The sequence below is a fragment of the Oryzias latipes genome, chromosome 15 (genome assembly GCF_002234675.1).
Source record: "Oryzias latipes chromosome 15, ASM223467v1".
In the NCBI taxonomy this organism is placed as follows: domain Eukaryota; kingdom Metazoa; phylum Chordata; class Actinopteri; order Beloniformes; family Adrianichthyidae; genus Oryzias; species Oryzias latipes.
Window position 1 is genome coordinate 6,420,150 of NC_019873.2, and position 25,428 is coordinate 6,445,577.

A 25,428-nucleotide genomic window follows, 5' to 3' on the forward strand; every position below is an offset into this window, starting at 1 on the left:
AATACAGAGAGCCGCAGCACAGGGAGGAAACAGCCGCATGCGGCTCTGGAGCCGCCGGTTGCCGACCCCTGATCTAAACCCATAAAATCAGTGTTATATGCAGACACTTCAGGCACTCCAACAATGGCTTTGACTCATCATGCTGGCAACAATGAGAGTGAGGAGTAGCTTGTTCTATTATTCTTTACCAGAAATTTGTTCTTTTTCATGGTATTGTGTGTCATACATTTTTTATGATGGACATATTTCAACTTCAGAACTATTGCATTTATTATCATTTTTAAGCAGATGTGTAAACATAAGTCTGTTTTTGTTTCAGTCACTCTTCCATCTGTTTTTATTTTTTTAAATTCGATTAAAAGACAGAAAATACTGTGAGGCTGTGTGCTGCTTATTTCTCATTAGAGAGGAAAAAGTTCACATGTTTGAAGCTTTCTTACTAAATTGACTGACAAATTCATTTCCCTAAATATAAAGGCAGCAAGGTCTCCAAACCATTTCAAATCAGCATTGGCACTTTTAAAACTCTGCAAGTAAATCCAAAGTGTTACACAAAAATCTACAGCAATTTGTGGAAAAATGGTCCCACTTCTGCCAAGCCAGGACCATTTATTGGTCCACAATCCATTTTGTTTACTGACCCAGAGTAGAGGAACACTTTTCGAAGCGAAAGGAAAAAGCAGGCAGGACCTTGCATTGGGGGAGCTGTAAATACAAAGTAAGTGCTTCACTTGATGTCCCTTTAATCTACACTTTCTGCTTCACGAGTAAAGTCCTTGACAGCCTTGCAGCTCTCCATAAGGCCTCTGCAAACATCCTCCATTTGACTTTTATCAAAGTGCAAATAGATTTTATCTGCAAGTATAAACCCAGCGCTGAAAAAACAGAGATGCAGACCCACACAGGAAATTGTCTTCAAAACTGAGGTGCATTAAAGAAACCATAATGGCTTTCTGTGAAGGTTGGCATATCATTATTCAAAACACATATAAAAGTAAAATTTAAGAGCCCCTTTTTCTCCATGAATCATTCATAAGAGAAGAAATGTTGGCTTGTTTTAAATTCCGGGGCTCTATTTGATCCGTGAATTAAAATTCAGCTTTGATTAAAAAACTCTGACAATATTTTTGGTGATCATGAAGTCTACTAGTAAACTGGAAGCTAAGAAAAAGTTTTTGGGATGTCGCTGCTGAAGAGTCCTCTTGGTGAAACCTTCTGACACAGGAACAGTGTCTGGTTTTAGTGTTGGGTTATTGTGTGAGGGGCAGAGCCTCTACTTCATTTGGTTTTATGCTACATTCACCCTGTGCATGTGAATGCTGAGTGCTTTTAGCATGTGGTGTTCACACAGGTCTGTCGCTACCCAACACTACCGCATGTGCTCACAGTTGGAAGAGGCTTGATCCGAAATGGGTAGGTGGTATATATCTGTCAAATTTTGCTCCAGGCTTTTTTTTTCACAGCTCTATTCTGATAAATAAAAGACTCTGTGTCATAGAATTCGAGCCGGACAAACTGCAGTTATCAATTACTAATTAAACGGTTGGCACTTCTGTGTAGAGAAAAGGACACCATCCATATACCGTGCCAAATCTGCACAACTGCAAGCACAACTGCTTTAACTTTGTTGATAGCTCCAATACTACTCGCCATTTTTGTTGTACCGCTAATGTTAGCTTGGTGTTTTTAGGGGGTCCAAGCTAGCATGAAAGAATACAAACAAAGGAATGATGGGATATCGTGTAGGGTTACCTCCACGCCAACAGTGTTGATTCTTCTGGGAAAATGAATGGAGGGTATGAAGAGGTCTGCAATGGATAATCCACCGTGAGAACCCATGACTGTAATCTAAAACCAATCCAGGTTGTGAGGCTCGAACCCACTGCCCTACAGTTTATTTTTTATATTTCTTCAAATTTGTTGCTGAATAATTCATTTATAATTCAATGCAAATGTATTTTACATATTACATAGCAAAATGTACTTAGTGACTTGTGCACACATTTAGATCATTTTGTTCTGTCTCTTCTCTGATGCTGGGACAGAGGAAGTAGCTGGACAACTTCCTGAACACTTCTATTTGAGGTGATAGAGGGGATGACAAAGTTTATTTTCTAGTCAGACTCTTGTTTGCATTTTTGAAACTTGTTCTGAAGAATTCATTTAGTTTTGTTTGTTAAAGCTTTATATGACTAGTAATTTACTTCTTTAGTTAATATTTCGGTTTTGGATGTTTTGTATTTGTAGTTCCCTTCCTTTTGTGTCATTGGTCTGATCAGGCAGTATTAAATCCCCTTTATACCATGGTCCGGTTGAATACTCGATTCTGATTGGCTGCTGGGAGTGCATTAAAACCTGATAACCGCACGGTGAAAAAAGAAGTTCCGGTTAGCTAGCTTAAATGTTTCGTATCACTGCGCCAGCTTCTTTAAAACAACCTTTTGCTTCATCATCTGGACAAAAACAAGCGGTAAGAGGTGAACTTTCTCTCTGATTGCTTCATTCAAGCCATCGGGACGATCAGCATATATATATCGCCAAACCTTGACTGCAGCGGTGGTGCTGCGCGACCACGATCCAAATCGGAAAAAAAAGCAAGAATTAAGGACTAGAACCTGGTTAATATGTATTGCTTTTGTAAGTGACCATGGTATAAGCGGGTTAATGGCCTTCAAAATATGCGTTCATTACTTTTTAACGCACTTCGCTCCGCTTCGCGTTGGACGGTTCAGGCTTCCACGGCGTGCGTTAAAAAGTAATAAACGCACACTTCGTCGGCCATTAACCCTCACATAATGTTTCCTGTTGTTGGGTCATTTTCGGTTCAGCTGGTTTGAGCATTTGTTCCTGATTCACATTCATTCTGATAAGTTGATTCCATTTAAATTTAGCCCCATGCCATTTTTGTGTTGGGGGAAATAAAACCTCTCTTTTGAAGATCGTTTTTTTGTCCCGTGCCTCAGTCTCTGCCGAGCGAACCCATGGCACAGAGGGCCAGAAGCAAAGGCTTGGTTGGGGTCAACACAAGAAGAATGAAGGCCTGAATGGTGCAGAAGACCAGCTGCCAGAATTTTGCCCTGTGGTCTGGGTGAAGGAGGTCAAGCCACCTGCTTCTTTGCCACTGTGGCTTGAGTACGTATTTTATTATCAAGCATTTTATTATACTTTTACACTTTTTGATTGTGCATTTACTTGGTTCTTTGTATACATGAACATTAGGTGAAGTAAGTGCTGAACCCTGCATCTGTTTGTTTGTGGCGAAGGGATGCGGATCCAACCGTCATTCGTACCAAGAATGGCTGATCTCTTAACCTCGTGCTTGTTAAGGATGGACACAGAGCCATTGAATGGCATGACTTGATTTACACATGTTGGGTTATAAAACCTGCTTGCTGTAAGGGGGGGACTGAGAGCAGAGCAGAAGCGAAGCACTTCTTTGTATAGACGCCCCTGGCTCTCCCTTTTGCAAAAGGTTTGAAAATTCTTGCAGTCTCTTGTGGGATTTTTCTTTTCCTATTTGCAAATCTGGTTTTTGATATCCTTAACCATCCGAACCTGGGAAGACCTTACGCTGCAGCAACACCACCCTTTTAGTTTTGCCTTTGTTTTACTCTTTGTTCACATTTACGTTTATTTATAGAGTTTTAAGTTCCTGTCATCAAGCCTGGACTGCTGCATTTTGGGTCCAACATCACTTGTTTCTGACGGAAACACCTGACCATCCAAGACCCAACAGAACCCAACAGTTTCTCTCACCACTGCAGTCCATGCCATGGCAAAGGAAGGTTTCCTGTATCCGTGATTCTATTCATGTGTCGGGTCATGGAGACCGCTCTTCGTCAAGTTGCTAGTCCCTGAAGAGGGTTACTGGGACTGATCCCCTTCATGTTTCTTGTCACTTGGAAGGGATGCCGCGATTGCTCCCTTTTATTTATCCTGCCCCTGGAGAGGACTGCACTTCCTGCTGTCCTGTTCTTGTAAAAAATTCCAGTCAGCAGGGGTTTGGGTAGCTGTGTCATCAACTGGTGCCCTAAAAAACATTGCACGGAAAAAATACACCAGTAAAACCTGCGCTCGCTCAAAGGGGAGTGTTTTATTTTAACTGCACTAAAGAAAAGAAATGAAAAATCTTGGATTTTAGAGAGCAGAAAGAGAAAAAGGCCAACAAAAAAAGGCAAATACTGTTAAAAAGAAAGGCCATCTGCATTTCTTGAAAGTCTTTGTGGAGTGCAGGCATGAGGAAATCTGTGAAAGCCTATGCCCTGCAGCACTGCTCACCAAATGCCAGCTAGTAATGTGCCACCTGTTTAAAGCTGCAAGTGTGACATCCGCAAAGGGAGTGCTCTGCTTCAGCTAAAGCCCTGCTCCGCACAAAGTCGCTCTTCCTGCGAAAAAAGGCAGAAGTCGAGCTTCAGGGTCTCTCACACTGCCAAGACAGATCACACTCTGCTTCTTTAACTTCTTTTCATGTGTCCAGATCCCAAGCATTTTCTGTATTTTTAGACCTTTTCTTGGATTATTACCAGGACTCAAACCTGGGAATTACCCACCTCTGCCAGCCATGTCGACAGGTTTGCTAAGCTGGGACAGGAGTCACTGTACATCATTCTAACCATATTATACCAAATTCCCCATCAGCGTATTCAACCTTTAATATATACTTGTAATAAAATTACATCACTTTTCTTTTGGAAATTTCAAAAAAGTAACTAGTTATAGTGACTCCTTGATCCAAAAAGTAACTGATTGTAGTAACTGAATTACTTGAGTCAATAGTAACAATAACTAGTTACCAGATAAAGTAACAATTTTCATTAGTGTAAAAATTTATAGATTTTCTTGACCCATTTTTACATGTGCGAGTTAGTAATGAATGAGAAAGTATCTATTTGTAAAGCAGGAAAAATTAGATGTAGTGTAGTCAGCCACCAATTGTACAAGCTCTCCCATAAAATACTGAGAGATGTCTGTAATTTTCATCACAGGTACACTTCAACCATGAGAGATTAAATGAGAAATAAAGATTTAGAAAAGGAGATTTTTGTATAACTTTTAAAGAATTTATTTGGAAATTGTGATGGTGAATTACAATAGTTCATCTAAATGCTTTGTTATACAGTGTTCCCTCGCCATATCATGAGTCGCCTTTTGCGGTCTCGCAGTTTTGCAGAATTTTTGCTGGGCATATTTGAATGTTTTTTTTAACAGCGCACTGTGGTCTGCAACCCCGATTGGCTGTTAACATTGTCAATCAATCTCCTTTGTGTCGTGCGTCCTGTACGGAATTCATGGAGTTTACCAAATCGACAAAATCTTTGATCCCCAGCGGACTTTTGTTTTCATTCTATAATACTGGACCCATTTTTCGATTAAGATTTGAACTTTGAGAATTTAAGCAACTGAGAAAAGTAGGAAAATAGTCATGTCTCTCTGAGAAAAGGAAATAATGTGTGTAGTGAGGAATTTTACAGCCTTAAAACATACCTAATTTCCCCATCATGGGATTAGGAAAGTATCATTCAATTCAATCTGTAATCCTGCTGTGTAGATGGTGTGAGGTCAACAACCTCACAACAACGACCTCAACAGCAACCTCACCCTCAGTCAAGACAAAGGAGATGATAGTGGACAAGAGGAAGGAGAGGAGGAACCCTCATCAGCCGCTTCTTATCCTGGGTCTGGAAGTGGAGAGGGTGAGCAGCTTCAAATACTTGGGGGTCCACCTCAGCCAGGACCTCAACTGGACACTCAACACCTCACAGCTGGTGAAGAAAGCTCATCAGCGGCTGTACTTCCTGAGGAGGCTGAAGAAGTTCGGCATGTCCCCAAAAATCTTCAGCAACTTCTACAGCTGCATGGTTGAGTCCATCCTGACCAGCTGCATCACAGTGTAGTACGGCAGCTCTACCGCCATGGACCGCTAACGCCTGCAGGGTGTGGTGAAGACTGCGTGCAAGATCACCGGGACTCCTTTGCCCTCGCTGGAGAGCATCTACAAGCATATGATCCGTAGGAGAGCTGCCTCCTTCATCAAGGACCCCACCCACCCGCAACGTGGTCTGTTCACTCTCCTCCCCTCGGGATGGAGGTACAGGAGTGTGAAGTGCAGGACCACCAGACTCAGGAACTTTTTCTTTCCCTCTGCCATCAGACTCCTTAACAGCTTACAGGAGTCTGGAACAACAAACTGCACCTTGCACACCCTTGCACATCCTCATTGTTCGCTACTGTTTATTATCACTGTTTTTGCACATTTAGAATTTGCACGACAGCTTGTGTTTTTGTGTGTATGCTTTGTGTGAATTTTCAGTTCCCTGTATACCTTTTGGCATTTGGAGCAGACAGCAAAGTAGGAATTTCATTGTGCAGGGAAACCCGTTTCTCACTGTGCATATGACAATAAACCCTTTGAATCTTGAATCTAGATTTGACCTATCGTGGGTTATTTTGAGGGAATACTGTATGTCCCTTGTTGGAAATGACAGAGGTCAAATGTTTCCTGTAGGTCCATACAAAGTTTTCTCACATTGTAGCTGCTGTTTCGGTCCATTCTTCCATGCAGATCTCCTCTAGAGCTGTGATATTTTTGGGCTGTTGCTGCATAACCTTCAACTGCCTCCACAGATTCTCTGTTGGATTGACGTCCAGAGACTTGCTAGACCACTGTAGAACTTTGAATCCTTTTTATGTACCGTAATTTCCGGACTATAAGCCGCTACTTTTGTCATGCGCTTACAGCCCTGCAGCTTATTCAGTGACGCAGCTAATTTATGGATTTATTTGCTGGCCGCCTTAAGCGGTCTTTCGGTCTCGGAGCGGAGGCTGAATGTGTGATCCAACTATGAACAGCCAGCTAATTTGTTTTCGACACACCTCTAAGCAGCCAAACAGCATGGAGTTGACTTCAGCTCTTAGACACTTCAGTCATGGTTCAACAAAAAGAAACGCCCATGCCCGGCCGCATCCCACAATCCTTTGGTGCCATTGGACCCAACGTGCACGTGATCGCCACTACAATATGAAGCAGCTTTCAAGTTAAAAGCAGCGTGAAAAAATCCACCATCAACAGTGGGTTTGGAAAAGCCGGTCTTCTGCGTGACGGAGAGAACAGCGCATGCTCAGGAGTGAATTTACCTCAGAGTCAGAGTGACACTAGCCCATCTATTTAGCAGCTCCGTAATATATGAGATGATCTTTTAAACGTTCTTTTATTATTGTTATGGTTATTATGAAGCGCCTGTTCGCTCATCATTTTATTTTTAATCTGTGTGGTCAGTGCTTTTTTGTGGAAGGACGAAGCCGGAAGAAGGGTTAGGTGAAGGCTAACAGGCGCTAACAACATTTAGCCTTTAATGAACATAAATCGACACGGGAAACGCCGCAATCTGCAGCTTGGCTGCACGTAAGTATGTGGGAATAACATCAGCCTTTATTTTGTCGGGAAACGACTGGAGACACAAATCCACGTGATTGTTTGAATGGTTTCTAAGGACTGAGCGGAACTTTGCTTTGAAAATCTCACACCTCTCCAAAGCCGCTGTATGAGATGGAGACATGCTCCTCCTGAATTCGGCTGCTCGTTCACATACAGCTGCGGGACAGATGGCCGTCTGAAGGCTTCCACACATAACAAAGCATCCTTTCCTCAAACACAAAACTTATTAAGTCCGATTGCTCTCCACGGACACGAGTCGCTCCGTCCACCGGCAGCCGCGCGAAGGAACCGGACGCAGTGGGCATGAAGCGCTCCTCCCTGGTGCCCCCCTCACGAGGGGTGTCGGAGAAGATAGGAAGGGAGAGACAAGTAGCCCGCGGGGCGAGGGAGGAGCGCAGAGGCGTCCGGGGAGCAACAGTGTGTCACTGTTGTGGAAGGAAACTTCTGGCGCACGCACTGTGCAGAGGCACGCGTATCGCGCTGAGGCGCGCGCTTTTAAGTCGCCGCTGCTTTCTTTTACTGGAATGTTTTTTTAACCAGCCCTGTTACTACCATAATGCTGCCGCGACACAAGCGGAAGGAGAGGAGACCTGCTCCCCCGTTCTCCCCTCCATCCACTGCTGCTCCTTGCTCATTCTTAAACACGCACAACAGTGAGGCGACCCGGGGGTTAGCCCCGCCTTAAGCCCCTAAGACTCATGGGAAGTGGGGAATCGCGGGTGTTAATTTCCTATTCAGAACTGAGGGATGTAATGTTGATTATATGGTTACTGTTTGTAATTTTATGTATGATACCTCAATTGTCAATAAGTAAAAAAATAAAAATAAAAAAAAACATAACTGAGGAACTTGTGAACAGAAGTGAGTTGCATGCTGTTTGGCAGATGTAGGTATGTTCAAATAAATGGGCTGACGTAACACTGACTCCTCTCACAGTGAGACTGAAAACTGTCTTAAGACTGGGAGTCAGTATATTCAGTGTCAGGCTAATCGTGTTGGCTACAACATGCAGCTTGTACACTGGTGTGACTTATGTATGTAAGAAGTAAACTTACTTCTTGAAATTAAGTGGGTGCAGCTTGTAATCAGGTGCGCTCTATAACCCGGAAATTACGGTAACCACTCCTTCATTTTCTGGGCGTTTTGCACCATTGTGAGAAGATTACTTAGCCTCGTTTCAGCCTAAACGCTCTCACAAATGGAAGGAGGTTTTTAACCAAAATCTCACCATACATGGACCCATTCATTCCCTTCTTTAAGCAGATCGGTTGTCCTGGTCCCTTTGCAGAAAAACAGCCCCAAAGGATGATGTTTCCACCCGTTTCACAACAGGTGAGGTGTTCTTTGGATGCAATTCTTTTCCTCCCAAACTCAACAAGTTCAGTTTTCAACAAAAGGTTTGATCGTTCGAAGGTTCAATCTTGGTTTCTTCTGATCATGTTAAATATAAAAATGTAAATGTTTTCATACCAAATGTATATTTTATCACATATGCTTCTCAGTCATCATTATCTCCTTTATCCCAGTATCCCTGCAACAAAAACGGTATAAAAAAAATGAATGGACAGAAATCGGAAGCTAGTTTTTTGGCTTTGTGGTTGGTGCCATTTTGACTGGATACGGTCAACAAACAGCTTCTTTTTCAAAAAATGAGCAGGCTGGCAGTCATGGAAACATATCCACTGAGGCGACTGCAAAGCTCACTATTGTATGTTCATGTCAATCAAATGGCCACGCCCCCATTGTTGTTTAAAGAATGCCCCTACAGTTAGATTATACGATATAGATGATAAAAGTTAAGTATGCACAGGAGAGGCGGAAAAGAGGGACGGAAGGGAGCAGAGACCTGAATAGATATTAAATGGGAATGGAAGGAGGAGGGCCTGAAAAAGAGAGGACGAAAGGATATGAAGCCCCCTGCTGTCAGGCAGGATGTCCAAGCCGTCCGTGTCCGTGACATTTTCCCCCCATCTCAGCACATTTTCAGGCCTCCTGCTGAACCACACCCTCTCCTGACCGCCACAACAGCATGAGAGAAAAAAACACCAAGGGCAAAACACCCAAGTGTAAGAGGAACTATCATAAACACAAATAAAACACTCACTTTACCCAAAGACGAAAACATCTCAATTTAAATACGCCGTAAGTTTTAGCAAGAATCCCAAAGAACCTGAATCCATGACATAGAAGCTCTAAGGCAACGAATACCATTTCTGGCATAGTTTTGTCCCAGTCTAATCATCTTTTGATCTATTTTTAAGGCGTTCCCAGTGGTCTTTTAATTATGACTATGCTGTTTTTAGCCAAAATCTAAAAAACCTGTGATGATTTTTAGGACATAGTTTCTGCAGAGCGGATTGGCTCAACCCCGCCCCCTTCCCCTCCCCATTGCTGAGAGCTCTCTGTCTACAAGCTCTGCCGCTAGCTTAGAGGCCATCAAACCTGCAACCAAACAATGAAACGAAAAATGCAACAAAAATGGTGAGATGAGGAAAACAAAGATGTTCATGGATCTATTTGTCTGCAAGTGGATGGATCAGAATGGAGCGGAGCAGGGAGGTTGTGACCCCCCCCCCCCCCCCCCCCCCCAGCTTATTTTCGACGTCACAAATATGCTCTTATTCAAAAAACATTTTTACTTTCTGCATTCATAAGGAAATGCTCAGAAACGCAATTTTAAACGTAACGTTCTTGATGTCCATCATCAGAAAAATGCCTCAAGAGCATTTTAAAAACACTATTTTAATTGGAGTGGGTCTTTAAAAAGTACAAAGCCTATAGATGGTAATTTTTTAATTCATAATCTGATTACAGGGAATTAAAAGATTTCTTTCTCATAAAAATCTTTTCATGATATTTTTCTTGTTTTTATTTTTAGCTGGTACCTTGAACAAACTGGGTGAAGGAAGCAACATATCACTTGCATTCAAAAAGAAGCCATGGAGGTTTATGAGTCAGTGGAGTTTTTAATATGTAATATGATTTGTGACAGTGAAACACCAAAGACCTTCTGACTCAGTAGTATTTTTTTGTCTGTTCTTCAGAGGGATTTTCAGAAAATGTAGTTTGTGCTGTATCCACTGCACCAGGGCTCCTCATTAGGAAGTGGTAAAACTATAACCAAAGAGCTTAACAAACGCAGACAAATGAGCCACGAGAATATCAGCAACCTGTCTGCTGTGATCTGTCATGCCTTAAAGTGGAAACATTTTAGAAAAGTAAATAAGGCCACGTTAGTTTCGCATAACTTGGCTTATGTATGTGCTGTTGACCTTATTTGAACTGCAGATTACTCCATGATACCATTTTATCTTGCTGTTCCCATTTTAACCTCCACATTTAAATTGTTTTCTTAATTTACTAAGTAAGGGAGTTTTGGGCCGCTGATTGTAGCTTCTACGTCACACCTACAAGCTTCAAGCTGCCTTTTTCTTTTTTTTTTGGTCTGTTCCTTATTCACAAAAATTTGAATAAATAAATACTCTGAAATGCAATTTAATTTGAACGTCCTTCATCATCAGAAAGACGGCACAAAAGTCACCAAAAACCCCATTTTCATTGGAGTGGCTCTTTAAAGAAAAATAACTAACACTTCTAGATTCTTTTCTCAGTTCTCTTCAAAAGTGCAGCAACCACGGCAAAACTTGACAAATGACTCAGGAAGGAGGTCTAACCCCGTCTGCCAGCTGAACCTCAGCAGAGAGGACATGGAGAAAGTTGGCAGCCAGATGGACTTCAGGACTGCCTGTCTGGATCACAGAGTGGAGTGGAGAACCTCTTCAAAAAAGAAGAGCAGCAAATTTTCCAGAACGTGTCGTTTCTTCATCCTCAGTACTTTAACATCCAAAGCTGTGTTTTGTGTGCATCTCTGTCCTTCCGGTGAAGCGTCAACTTAACGGACCAGAAGAAGGATGAAAAAAGTCAAAACGTCTGGATTGACACATTGATAAAAATCACGATATGTGTGTGTGTTCGCAAAGGTCCACAGAAGGCATCATAAGCATGGCTGCCCACAAATGTTGATTGTTGAATAGCTATTTGAAGGAACTGGTAAAGAAAGGAGAAAGAAAGAAAGAAACAAAAAAGAAAGAAACAAACAAAGAAAGAACAGAGATTTTTGCTGATGGCTGGCACACCAGAGAGGATGGAGATGATGAAAAAGAAAAAAAGAAAGAAAAGAGGATAAAAAAAAGAGCAGGATCTAAAGTGAAGGAGAAATGGACTAAAATCCTGGGGGGGGGGGGGTTTGACTGTGGAGTCCTTCTGCCCTCAAGAGGTGATGAAGGTTACTACAGCATGATGTCCATTTAATTTCAGTTCTGTGCTGACAAAACTAAGCTGACAACCACAGGTTCTTAATGTCACCGCATATGGGGCATTTAGGATTTTAGACATGGAAAAAGAAACACTTTCATAACCGTACATCTTCTGTGATTATTTTTTAGCAAAAAGTGTGTGTGGCTTAAGTGTCCCCAACGCTGTGAGTTTGGACAGAATGGAGAAAGAAAGGTCTGTTGTAACATCAGTTAGGAAATGACTTCCATCTTGCCTTTATGTATATCTAATGTTTTTTAAAAGTATTAAAAAAAACAGCATGAATAGTAAAAAGCTTTGAAAGTACACAAGTAATTCTTGCCAAATTAGATTCTCTCAAATTAAAGGCTTTCTATGATGTCTTTTTAGTCATGTCAGCTGTTTTTTAAGTTTTTATTTTGTTTTTAGATTAGTCTGGCATCTATGTTTACCAAGAACAGGTTGACAACTTTTAACCCTTGTGCTATCCTAGGCACTTTAGCATTGGGAGTTGGGTCATCTAGACCCACTAGACAGTGCTCTGAACCTTTTTTCTTCAATGATTTGTGATCTTCACTGGTGTCCATGGATTACATGAAATCTTTCCACCTTTATCCACCTTTGTCATGGTAGGGAGAACACGTCAATGTGAGGGTGGGGTCATCTAAGATAGCACAAGGGTTGAAGTGGCTGTACCGTCCGCTAAATTGAAACCTCCAAGCTAAGTTAACAAAAAACAAATGTATTTGGAAAGTTTCTTTACACAGAAACAGAACCCCAACAATCCTTTTCTTTTTCTTCTTCGACCAACGGAAGCCCAGTTTTCAGCGGCCCCGGCCCCACTGGAGGCTGCTTATTTGGGCCACAACCAATGTGGAATAAAAGTCCTGTTGGTGTTTTTCATTTGAATGATTTTGTCTTTGATTTTACTCCAGATGCTCATTCTGACACAACCCTCCACTTTTTTCCGGACTTGGGACTGGCACACAAAAGCCCCCCTGTGGTTGCACTTACAATTCATTACACCCCCCTGTAACAAAACATTGCTCAGTTCATTTGTGATGAGAAAATGCTTCCGGATAAATGTCAGTGTTTAAGAAGTACAGATATAAACTTAAACTGGCCTGCAGTGATTTAGTCACGAATCACTGCTGATGCAGTAAATTGGAGTAAAGGTTAATAACTGTCCTCCAAACCTGCTTTTTAATTTTTTACAGGCGAGTGCATAAAATATCTGACAGCATATTTTGGGGTTACATTTTAAGCTGTTTAATGGGACTCTAAATGCAGTGCTGCTCCTGTAACTAATAGCTCCCTACTGCTGCTCAACCACCACGATGCACACAAACACACACACAAACACACACATAGACTGGTTGGAGCTCCTTCTAGCTCCAAAAGGTGAACTTTGATTTTAAAGCGCTCTTGACAAAATAACACATCACATCAAAACCCTATAAAGAAAGTCTATTTTGGTGTTTGTTTGTTTTAACCCACTCCCCTTACTTCTCTGTTCTAGATCGATTTGTTTCTTTGAAGACGGATTGTGAGAAGAAAACAGAATGGCTCAATCCATCATTCTGTTGCCCAGGGCCCTGTGCCATGAACAAAATATTATTACTGGTGGTCTCCGAAAGCCCCCGTAGGAGACCAGCAGAGTTCAAAGTCGTAACCACAAACAAACGGAATAGAACTGCATAACTTCAGATAGCGCACAGTAACAGCATTTGGCGTAGGCATTTATGACATAGGAGGAGAGGAGGCACCAACAACATCCATTATCCAAGCTGCTCTTCTTCACCAAAGGACAAAACCAGAGGACATGGAAGGTGATTACAGCCCCACAGATGGAAACACTCTGAGGTTGAGACAGGAAAAGTTCAAGCTGTGGTCCGATCTTTTTCCTAACCCTAGAACACTTTTGCTATTAAAGGTTACACCATCACTTTTGCCGAGTAATTTTTATCCTATATAATATACCCCACAAAAGGTACTTGTCGTAAAAAATAGATCAACACATAACAACACGTGATAAATTAGAGTGGTTTTCTTTTATTTTTACCTGTGTTATGTGTAACAAAATGAAAAAGAAAAACATAGGAATTTCCTAAAATCGTGCTCAAAAATTACGGAAAAATTGGGAATAAAATGATGCTAGAAACTTGGTCATTGGTCCACCCATTTCTGGGACGTGTGAGACTTCCCTGGTGAAGGCACAGACTCCTTGACACTCAACATCATATTGAAGTTCATGTAAATAGTCTTGCTCGGGTGAAACTCCCCCGGCGATAGTGCTCTAGGGTTAAGGAGTCACACACTTTAGTCACCGTCGGTGTCTTTGCTATTTATGTCAGGAGATGTAACCCTTCTGTCATCTTCTCAGTTTGTATAACTGAATCAATAATATTAGCAAACTTTCAATGTTGTTGTTCAGTTTTTCTGCCACTAATTTTAGCATGACTCACCCCCCTTTTTACTTTTGCAGACGTCACTGTGAATGGACACATAAAGCTACATTCACACTGGCTCTGACAGCGCATGTTTCAGCAACCATTTTCAATGACAAGTCTATGTAAACGTGTATACACGCACTTCGGGCTTCTGCGATCAAAACTCTCACGCTCACGGTTTGCTATATACATTTTTAAGACCATTTTCAGGCTTTACATACAAAATTATTCTCTGAAACCTTGTTGAAGGTTAAAAAAGGTTGAACTTCAACCAATCAGAGACTTGGATTTGGCAGTGATGTGTAGCGTCCTTTTTAAATCACGGAAGTACCAACCGTTATAAAATTGACCATGAATTGACATTGCAACAAAGCCTGAAGCGAGATTTGAAAGATTGCACCTCCTCAACATTTCACACCAAGCCTTTTCCAGCTGTGGGTGGCGGACATGCGCTGGTATTCCACAAATCTTTAAAACTCGGCCATTTGAAAATTATAACCCAAAATAGGTTTTTAAATAAGTTTCACTAACACATTACATAAGTTAGGAGGCTTTATTAAATTGCCACTAGATGGCACTCCAACCCAAAAATGAGTCTTCTTTTGTAACTTTTTAGCTAACCACAAGGTTTGTTGCAAAGAGAAATAAAAATAAAGGAGAAACAATGGTTTACCTCGCCATTATCATTAACATTCATGCAATTTAGTATTCAATCAATGAAATAGCATAACGTTTGTGCAAACTTACAGCAACGTGCTAAAATAACATCACAATGTAATTCAGTTAACACAATGAGGATAAATCATTAACAATTTACAGTCATGTGACGCACACCAGCCTCAACAACCCAGATAAACCGCATTTGTTCTCAAAATCCTGAGCTCCTGATTTCACTCAAGTCACATGACCACATAAAATGTTTGGTAATGTAGTTACAAACAAAAACAACATGCCAAAGGGGAAAAAAACACCTGTCGTGAATAAAAAAGTGAATATGTTGATCTTTTGGCGTAAAGTTTGACTTTTTAACATGGCAGTCAATAGGAATTTCTTTTTTTTTTTTTAACTTGTTCTGTCCAACAGCTGAGCAAACAGATTAGAGCTGAAGGCCTCTTGTGTTGGACAGGTTTTACTATCACAAAAAGAGGTTATATAGCTTCGAGAAACCAGAGTGTAGATTTGTATAAACCCCTTTTTGTTGTATCATTTTTTATTTGTTTGTTACATTTAGTGTGTGTGGGGAGGGAGAGGGGAAGAATGTGAGGGGGGGTGGAAGAGAGTAAAAGGAAGAGAGGTGAGAAAGTGGGAGATACAAGTACTGATTTGAAAAGTTATTATTTTAAGCTGTAACAATTATAACAGATCTGCTGGAAAGACAAATATTACATCAAAGGTGAAAATCTGACACGAAGATGAGTGGAAAATATCTGTCCATCTATACACTGTGGGTTAGTAGGAGGGATGAAGCAGACAGGGAGCAGTGTGGCAGTGTGCACGTGCACTACCACTTTAGACACACACACTGCATGTTAGCAGCACACACACAGCAAATAAACACCACTCACAGAGGGACCCTGGAGTGGGGGGGCTCTGTGGCTTGGCAGCAGTGGGCCCCCCCACACTGGAGACCTCCTATTTTACCTGCAGCACACACACAGCACACACACACCTCCATACATGGGTGGGGTCGGGGGGGGCGGTTGGTCTTCACCCGCCGGGCTTGTGGGTATCCTGTCGGCTGCGGTAATTGGTCGAGCATGTAGCGCTGGGGGGTCGGTCGGCCGGAGGGGGTTACTGCGTGGCAGCGGGGGGTGGGGGGTAACCAGAATATTGTGAGTATTTGTGCGAGAGTGCATGGGTGGGACGGACCTGGGGGCTGGCTCGCTGGGATCCTCTGGGGCTTTCCCTCCCCATCACAGAGGGGGGAGGGCATTGAGGGGGTTTGGGAGGGGGGCTCAGATAATATGGTAGGGGAGGAGGGTTGTAGTGGGTAGGGTTATGGAGGGTGGCTGTGGGTGCGTGGCGATCTCTGGGTTGCTCAGGTCGGGTGCCGGGGCTGGCTCGCGGAGACGGAGCGGCAGTCGGGTGGTGGGCGGCTCATGGGTTCTCGGGGCCCTGGCTTCGTCCTTGGCCCTTGTCTCGGTGTCCGGCGCCCGGTAGCCCCCATGGCTGCCGCCTGGTACGGCTAAGCGCTCCTGTCCTGTGGCCTGGGGGCCGGACGCCGGGTTCGCTCATGCTTCTGGGCGTCAGGGGGGCCCCTGTAGGGGGGCCTTCTCTGCGCCTGGCTGGGTGATTCCCCCCCCCCATCCCCCCCCTCCCGGGCTGCCTGGGTCCGGATGCCGGGGGGGCTCCTGGCCTGGGGGTCTCTCTTCCCCTCTCCTGGTCTGGCTGGGTAGGATCTGGTTCACCTTATGAACACACGGTTCACTTCGGCAGCGTGCATGTATCTCCACCCCCACGTCAATAGGAAATTCTTACTTTTGAAACCTGCCTTCAGTGGTCATTTGAGGAACTTCCTCATTTCAAATGAAAGGTGGAGTTTTTACGCAACACTATCTGAATGTGTGTCGTATGCACAACAAGGTTAGATTTAAATCTTTTCATGAAAAACTTGCCCCTTTATCTTAACTGTTCATAAATGTTAACATTCAGTAGATCTGTTGACTCGCTGAATTTATGTGTGGTTACCATGGGGACAATACAGGAAAACTGAACTCTCTCCATGTTAAAGAATGTAACAGAATGACAATAAATATCACTTTTATAACACAGGTAGAATGAATGAAAGCACACCATAGTAAAATGGCTTTATTCAAATTGATCAGACCATAATAAGGACATTTTACTAGACAAGCTTTATTCTCATGTAGCACTAAAGTGGTTTACAGATTATAATAACTCTAGTCCAAATGGTTGGCACTGAATTAAAATCCAGATTGGATCAAGGACAGAAATAGCATAAACACACAGAAATCAATACCTAATCTTTCCAATACACGACTGAATAATGAAGAATGCATTTTGGAAAATGCCTCTGCGTCTGGCCTTCACCCTTGGTTTCACAGACAGAAATGTTTATGGCACAAAATAAAAAAAGACAAATTTTCCCCCCACGACTCTGCAGTTTGAACCTTTTATAGCACTGAGGCTGCTGATATAGTTTGTCTTTCTCAACTTGGATACACAAAGACATCATTGTGAGCATTAAGAATGATTGTATGTTGTTGAAAAAAGTAAGAATCCTATTTGTTCAAAACTTTTCAAGCCAATTTCTAAGACTGATCATTTCTAGATACAGTATTTTCTGAACTATAAGTCACACCTAAAAGCCTTAACTTAAAAAAACAAAACAACAGTGCACCTTTATTTGTAAATGATTTCTAGTTGTACTTAATTAGGTTTAGTTGTACAAAAACTATGTAAAACTATAAAATGATTTAACTCAGTAGGGGTGGGATTATATAAACTCGTTTCTTCCCGCTCCTTTTCTAGCAGTAAATCAAGCTCTACTTGACTTTAGCTAATGATCACTGTTTTTAATTAAGCAAACATGTTTTTTTTTATTCTTTTCTTCAGCAAACAATACAGACAGTACAATATCAAAACAACAACAACAAAAATGAACAAAAAAAAAAAAAAAACCTGCTATTTTACTATTATGTGTTTAAATGGGGGGTTGACTTGTCTATATACTGTTGAAATAGTCAATAAATGGTTGCCATGTTTCAAAAAAAAGGTTTTCTTGCTGTTTCAATGAAAATTTAATCTTTTCTAAATGTAAGTATTGCATTATGTTTCTTATCAAATTAAGATATGTGGTTAAGATAACATGGTTTAAGTGTCTTTTTTTGTTTTATTTTCAGCTTTTTTTTTAATCTATGCATTTATCATTTCTGTATTGAGTTTGACAAATCTGCGTACATTCTTTATTGCTTTGACTGCAATATTTGAAATAAATCAAATCAATGAATCAATCAATAGTTGGGTTTACTGATGACAAAGTGATTGTGAGACGGACGCGGCGCTCTGTCAAAATGTCTGTTTTTGGTTACGAGTTGCAAACCATGTAGGTGTTCTATAAATAAGCTAACATGGATACCGTGCAGGGGCGTCGGACTGGGGCTTTTTATGTGTTACTAACAAGGTTGGGAGTTACAGGTACTGTAAAGAATACACTATCATGGCTAACGCTTTTAATAGCGACTCGTCGCATTTCGGGCAGACACTCGGCAGAATTGCAGGTTACTCCCCTAGGGCGGGTCAGTTAATTAACCCACCTGCTTAGTGTCCTATTTAAGTCAGGTGTGCAATTGTTCATTCTCTCTTACCTTCAGCGCTCATTCTTTGCAGTTCCCTGTGCTCGCTGTTCTCTTTTCACTGTCCCACCGGTCCCTGTCGGATCTTGTTGGATCTTCATCCTTTTCGCAGCAGCGCTGGGGTCCTCTTCGCCGATTCACCGTGTTCGTTGTTCTCCTTCTGCGTCATGGTGTCCTCCCCCGTTCTTCTGTTTGTTGGTTCCCCCCTTCTTACGGGGGGGGGGGACATCCGTCTCCCCGCGTCTGCCCCTGTGTTTCGGCTTCCGGCTCGTGGCGCGTCTTCGGATCCGCGGCTCTCGTGTCGCGTGCCTGCGTGTCGCGTTGGGTGTCTACGGAGCAGTGTCCTGCCTCAGTCGGGTTGTCTGTGGCGATCGATCTGGAGATGTCTCGGCGTTTTTGGGTGCCGTAGTCGCCGGAATGCTTGGTGAGCGGCGTGCGTTGGCTTCGGCTTCTGTGCTGTGTTTTCTTCCGGGTTTTCCTGCTGTCGCTGTCGTCTGTGACGTCACGCTCCTAAGGACCCTGGGACTTGCAGTTCTCTATAAGGCACAGTGCGTTTTCAGACTCTGGTCCGGTTTCTGCTGTCTGGGCTATTATTCAGTGGCGGCTATTTGTTTTGCTTTCTTTGAAGCTGTGTACAATTGCTAGTTGACCTGTATTTGGATGGGTTGGTTTATTGGTAGGTCTCTTTAGTGTGAGGGGGAGAGGAGGTAAAGTGGCGAGTGTTCCCCTGGCTTTCGGCGGAACTAAATTCTGCCCCGTTGTGTGTGCGTCTGTCAGTTTGCGCATGGCCTGTCCACTCACGCACACTGGTGTTTTGTTTTGTTTTTTGGCGTTCTGGTTGTGTGTTCTTTGGTTGTTTGGGGATTTGTCGTGGGGGGGTTCATGATGGGCTTTTCCCAGGGGCCGTTTCTGTTTTGGATCGGCACTAAGGTGACACCCGAACGTTCATGTCGACGCGATTGTGTGGGAACTGTCGCGCCTCGGTTCCTCCGCTTTGATTTTGGCATCGGCGGCTTTTTTCCTCGTGTTCCTTCTGATTTTCGTTTTCGCTCGGCTGACTATGCCATCTCTATAAGTTGTTCTGTCAGACGTTTTGGATTTCGGTTCCGCTATATTCAAGGAAGACGGATGGGTCTCCGCCATCCGGATCATTTGTTTCTGCTCGGATCTTGGTTTTGATGCGCGCCTCTCTGTCCCTATGTAATCTTCGTGTTGTGCTGCACGTCGTTCATCCTGTCTTTGGAGTATCCGGACGTCCTTGGTTACTTCATTTCAGTGGTCTGTGCTTTGTTTCCACCTATTCCAGCACCTCTATTATCGGATGCAAGAATCAAATCCGGCCGAGCCGCACTCCGTTGCTACGTGCGATGTTGACCTTCCTCATCAACAATCTCCTTGGTTCTCGGTTATACTTCCCAGTGCCTGCTCCTCCGTGACCTTCCGCAGGTGCGTCCCTTTGGAACTTTTGAAGGTTACTTCTCTTACCACTGGTGTACATAAAATTTGGTGTTAAGTTTTTGTGCAGGTTCTGTATTTCACTGTCACTTCTCTGTTGGAATTTTTGATTATGGTGGTTTCCATTGTGCGATGACTCCACAATGGGACTTTTTCTTAACTTCTACCGAATTTCGCTTCTCAGTATTGTTCTTTTAAAAGCAGTGTTATTCCATTTTTTCTCAAGCATTTTAAAACTGATCAGTTTCTGAGTTATTTGTATGTTCTTTGCCAAGACTAATACTGGTTTTGTCTTTATCTATGCATCGCATCCTGAGCCTGCGAACGCCTACTCCCCGGTCAGCTGCTCCATTTCTGCCGATTTTCACCCCTGCATTCCCTGGTCTGGTGCTGCAACGATGACTGCTCAACGCACCTATTGCTGCACTGAAAGGGAAGAGGTGGTGGACCTCCTCTGCGTTCCAAGGACATTTCTGGCTTGAATCAATCTATGTCAGCGGCGGAATGAGTGTGAAATTCTTGGATTATAAATGTTGGAAGAAAATTATTTGTCAGGTGGAAGCCTAAAAAAAAAAAAAAAAAAAAAAAAAAAAAAAAAAATTAAGGATGTTCTTGGTTTGTATTGGTATGCGATGGAGCTACACAATTGGTACGTAAGTTCATTTATATGTTAGTGTAACGGAACTCGACTTCATGGAGGTTTGAGGGCGTTTAATTGGTATGCCAAATGGGAGAACTTTGTGGCCGTTAGGCTCGTTGTGGAATTGTCGTTGGGAGTTCGTAATAATGGAAGTTACTAAGCCTGCGTGAGTAGCATGCCTAATGGATGTTGTGGCGTCGAGCCCGTCATAGTGTGATGGCAGCTTAGATTAATGGATGTTACTGAGCTTGTGTGAATATTATGCCAGATGAAATGTTTATGGCCGTTAACCCCGTCATAGTATGAGATGGAAGCTTCGTATATGGGGTTATTTCAGCATGGCATAGAATGTCATGTATTGGATGTAAGTTTGTGTCATCCTAGGGTCGTTCATGGCGGCTAAAATTGAAGTTCCGCACAGCGTTTTGCGGACGTGGGCTTTACGTTCTAAAATCAGGTATGAGTACTTCTTCTGTCGGCTCCCATTTCATTTCTTTCCCTTTCTCTTTTAGGTAGTATGCTCCCCTGGTGAACGGGAGCGGCCCAACGGTCAATGGTGCCGGGGTAAACACATAGCAGATACACTAGATAGCATGTTCCCTTCGTAGAGTGGTTATCGAATGGGAGCGGCCCAAACGGTCAATGGTGCCGGGTAAACACATAGCAGATACACTTGATAGCATGTTCCCTTCGTAGAGTGGTTCTCGTATGGGAGCGGCCCAAACGGTCAATGGTGCCGGGTAAACACATAGCAGATACACTAGATAGCATGTTCCCTTCGTAGAGTGGTTCTCGAAGGGAGCGGCCAAACGGTCAATGGTGCCGGGTAAACACATAGCAGATACACTAGATAGCATGTTCCCTTCGTAGAGTGGTTCTCGAAGGGATCGGCCAAACGGTCAATGGTGCCGGGTAAACACATAGCAGATACACTAGATAGCATGTTCCCTTCGTAGAGTGGTTCTCGAAGGGAGCGGCCAAACGGTCAATGGTGCCGGGTAAACACATAGCAGATACACTAGATAGAATGTTCCCTTCGTAGAGTGGTTCTCGAAGGGATCGGCCAAACGGTCAATAGTGCCGGGTAAACACATAGCAGTCATACTGGAAAATGAAATGAAATGAAGTGAAAATGGAATGCCGCCGAAAACACACCTCATCTTATTTACACACTGATTATACATTCACATTTTCTTCTTCTGGATGATCTTGGGTTGGGGGTTTGTTACCCTAAAGCGTAAGGAAAATAATTATCCTAAGAGAAGTCCTTCCTCAAGTGGAAGCCGCGAATGATGAGTTTAAAATGCATGGTTTTTAAATTGAATCAGGTTGTGTAATCTCGTTTGCTCCCCTCCAGTCTTCTCTCTTTCTCTTCAGATAGTATGCTCCCCTGGTGAACGGGAGCGGCCCAACGGTCAATGGTGCCGGGGTAAACACATAGCAGATACACTAGATAGCATGTTCCCTTCGTAGAGTGGTTCTCGAAGGGAGCGGCCAAACGGTCAATGGTGCCGGGTAAACACATAGCAGATACACTAGATAGCATGTTCCCTTCGTAGAGTGGTTCTCGAAGGGAGCGGCCAAACGGTCAATGGTGCCGGGTAAACACATAGCAGATACACTAGATAGCATGTTCCCTTCGTAGAGTGGTTCTCGAAGGGAGCGGCCAAACGGTCAATGGTGCCGGGTAAACACATAGCAGATACACTAGATAGCATGTTCCCTTCGTAGAGTGGTTCTCGAAGGGAGCGGCCAAACGGTCAATGGTGCCGGGTAAACACATAGCAGATACACTAGATAGCATGTTCCCTTCGTAGAGTGGTTCTCGAAGGGAGCGGCCAAACGGTCAATGGTGCCGGGTAAACACATAGCAGATACACTAGATAGCATGTTCCCTTCGTAGAGTGGTTCTCGAAGGGATCGGCCAAACGGTCAATGGTGCCGGGTAAACACATAGCAGATACACTAGATAGCATGTTCCCTTCGTAGAGTGGTTCTTGAAGGGAGCGGCCAAACGGTCAATGGTGCCGGGTAAACACATAGCAGTCATACTGGAAAATGAAATGAAATGAAGTGAAAATGGAATGATGCCGAAAACACACCTCATCTTATTTACACACTGATTATACATTCACATTTACATTTTCTTCTTCTGGATGATCTTGGTGTTGGGGGTTGTTACCCGAAAGTGTATGGAAAAAAAATAAGTGTCTCAAGGAATTGAACGGAGCCTTATGCCAAAACGAAGTTGTGAATCAAATTGTGAATGTCAACCTAAAGATGTTGTGAAATAAATATTCTTCTGCAAGAGTTGTCTGACTGAAATAGCGACTCGTCGCATTTCGGGCAGACACTCGGCAGAATTGCAGGTTACTCCCCTAGGGCGGGTCAGTTAATTAACCCACCTGCTTAGTGTCCTATTTAAGTCAGGTGTGCAATTGTTCATTCTCTCTTACCTTCAGCGCTCATTCTTTGCCCCTCCCTCCTCCCCGGCTTCCACCTGTGGGCTCCGTTACGGGGGTTGTTACCCGAAAGTGTATGGAAAAAAAAATAAGTGTCTCAAGGAATTGAACGGAGCCTTATGCCAAAACGAAGTTGTGAATCAAATTGTGAATGTCAACCTAAAGATGTTGTGAAATAAATATTCTTCTGCAAGAGTTGTCTGACTGAAATGTGGCTAACATGTAGCGTGTTACAAAGAAGTTCTAGAATGACTGTTAAAGCATTTAAGTCAGGGTTAATGGTTGACAAAGTGTGGATTATCAGAAATTAACGCATGACGTGGAAGCCTGAACCCTCCGACCCCAAGCGGAGGATCGAATCAAATCAACCTTAATTCATATAGCACTTTTACAACACATGTCACTCAAAGTGCCTTGCATAAAATGTAATCAAATTTAAAAACAAAATGACATGACAAACAAATAATTAAGGACTAAAAACTGGTTAATATGAATTGCTTTTGTAAGCGACCATGGTATAAGCGGGTTAATTCGAAGTGTATGTTAGTACTTTTTAAAGCACTTTGCGTTTACGCGCTTCGCGTCGGACGATTCAGGCTTCCACGGCGTGCGGAAAGTAATAATGCATACTTTGTCGGCCATTAACCCTTACTTAATGCACACCCAGCAGCCAATCAGAATCCAGAATTCACCCGGACCATGGTATAATAAAGTCTGACCCGTACACACCAGTTATTCGCCAGCGTTTTTCGTCACGTTTTTTGTGTTCACACCCAGGCGATTTTCGCTGACGATGAGCCGAGCGAACATGCAATTTCATTCCCTGACATTAGATGGCGCTTAATGTAAACAGAAATACTCCTGTACACAAGGTGGCGCTGCGCAACTTTACGCTTCTTAAAGTCGCTTTTCACTGAGAAGAAGAGAGCAAGTTTTAACGCGCTTGTCAGAATAATACAAAGAAAACATGAATATTTCCATCACCAGTAGCTCCAACTGGTGCTTGGTTCGGGGATATTTTAGAATGTCCGTCATTATTTCTTCGCGGCTTTGTAGATGCAACTCGGCGTCTATCTTCTTCGCTGGTATGTGTGCTCAGCAAGGCAGTTTTGTGTTTAAGCGCCCCCAAGTTGTGTTTTACTGTAACTTCAAAAGCTCCAGACACGTGTGCAAAAGCGCCATTCTCATTGGTCGAATAGATTTCGACGCAACGCGTCGAAAAAAAAAAACGAACCCGAGGCGTTTTTTTTTTTTGACGCTTTGGCGCGTGGCGTTTTTTCGCGTCGGTGTGCACACACACATTGTTGCCCTTTTTTCAGTCCCGAGGCGTTAAACGTCGGCGAAAATCGCGGGCGAAATTCGTCCCGGTGTGAACAGGCCTTTACTTAGAATTCTGTGCCCTTCTAGTGACATGATGTGCCCTAATCATTGTCTACAAAAAGAGGACATAAATCTTTATTTTTGTTGTGTGTGACTTTACTGTTTTCCCTTGCAGCAGTAGTTGATGCTGCAGAGATGAGTCAGTGTCCTTCCTTAGCGGTTCACAGATGAAAACAAACGACTCTTTGGGTGAAAGCCAGGTTCTACACAGGTCCACTGGCTCATTAACCAGCATCTAGTTAACCTGCCCTATTTGCTGTGATAGAAAATGTCCCTGAGGTGCTAGTTCTGCTACTTTGTATTGTCCCAGAGAGGAAAAAGGCAGTTATTTTCACATTTGGTGATCTCACAAAAGCCTTTCTGTGCTGCTGGCTTTGTTAGACATTATTAATGCTTTAATGGAAACAGAGAGCATCTCTTAGTCAGTTCTTGTTGTCTTTATTCCAAACAAGAACAGGGAAAAAGTGTCACCACATTATAAAAGAATACTCCGTTCTTTCAAGATCCCCACAAAGGAAAGAAGTGGCCTTTTTTTGTGCGCATGAAACACCCACGGTGTATTTACTGTCAGCTTGTAGGCAGCAAACTTTCTAGAGGTAGCTACAATTTGCAGGAGGTGTTTGTTAAAGGAAAAGCTTTCATCAGCAAAGTGTATCTGTGGACACCTCTGTGGCGTCAGGTTGGGAAACAGGAGAAAGCCTGAAGAACAAACACAAGAAGTCACTTGTACTGAAATAAATAAATGGCTCATTTTTTTGTTAAAAACAAAAACAAAGAAAGGTTCAGTTTCTCTTACTCATGCTATCCAAACACGAACAAAAGCAAGAAGCATTTATGCTAAAAAAAAAAAAAAAAACGTAGCATTTAACTCAGACTTCTCGCCTTCAGATTATGTTTGCAGTGCAACAAAGAAAGGCTGAGGGGTTCAGCAAGTTTATGCACTACTGTACGGATGGCATTTCACCTGCTCTCTCAGCACAGGAAATCAATACAGCAG

At 42.9% G+C, this 25,428-nt stretch overlaps 1 long non-coding RNA gene across 1 annotated transcript; it reads left to right on the forward strand.

Annotated features, from left to right (window-relative positions):
- The first annotated feature begins 17,824 nt into the window (after positions 1–17,824).
- LOC111948849 lies at positions 17,825–20,549 on the forward strand. Its single transcript, XR_002874842.1, has 2 exons — positions 17,825–18,918; positions 19,801–20,549. It is a non-coding gene; the product is annotated as an uncharacterized LOC111948849 (long non-coding RNA).
- Positions 20,550–25,428: the final 4,879 nt, after the last annotated feature.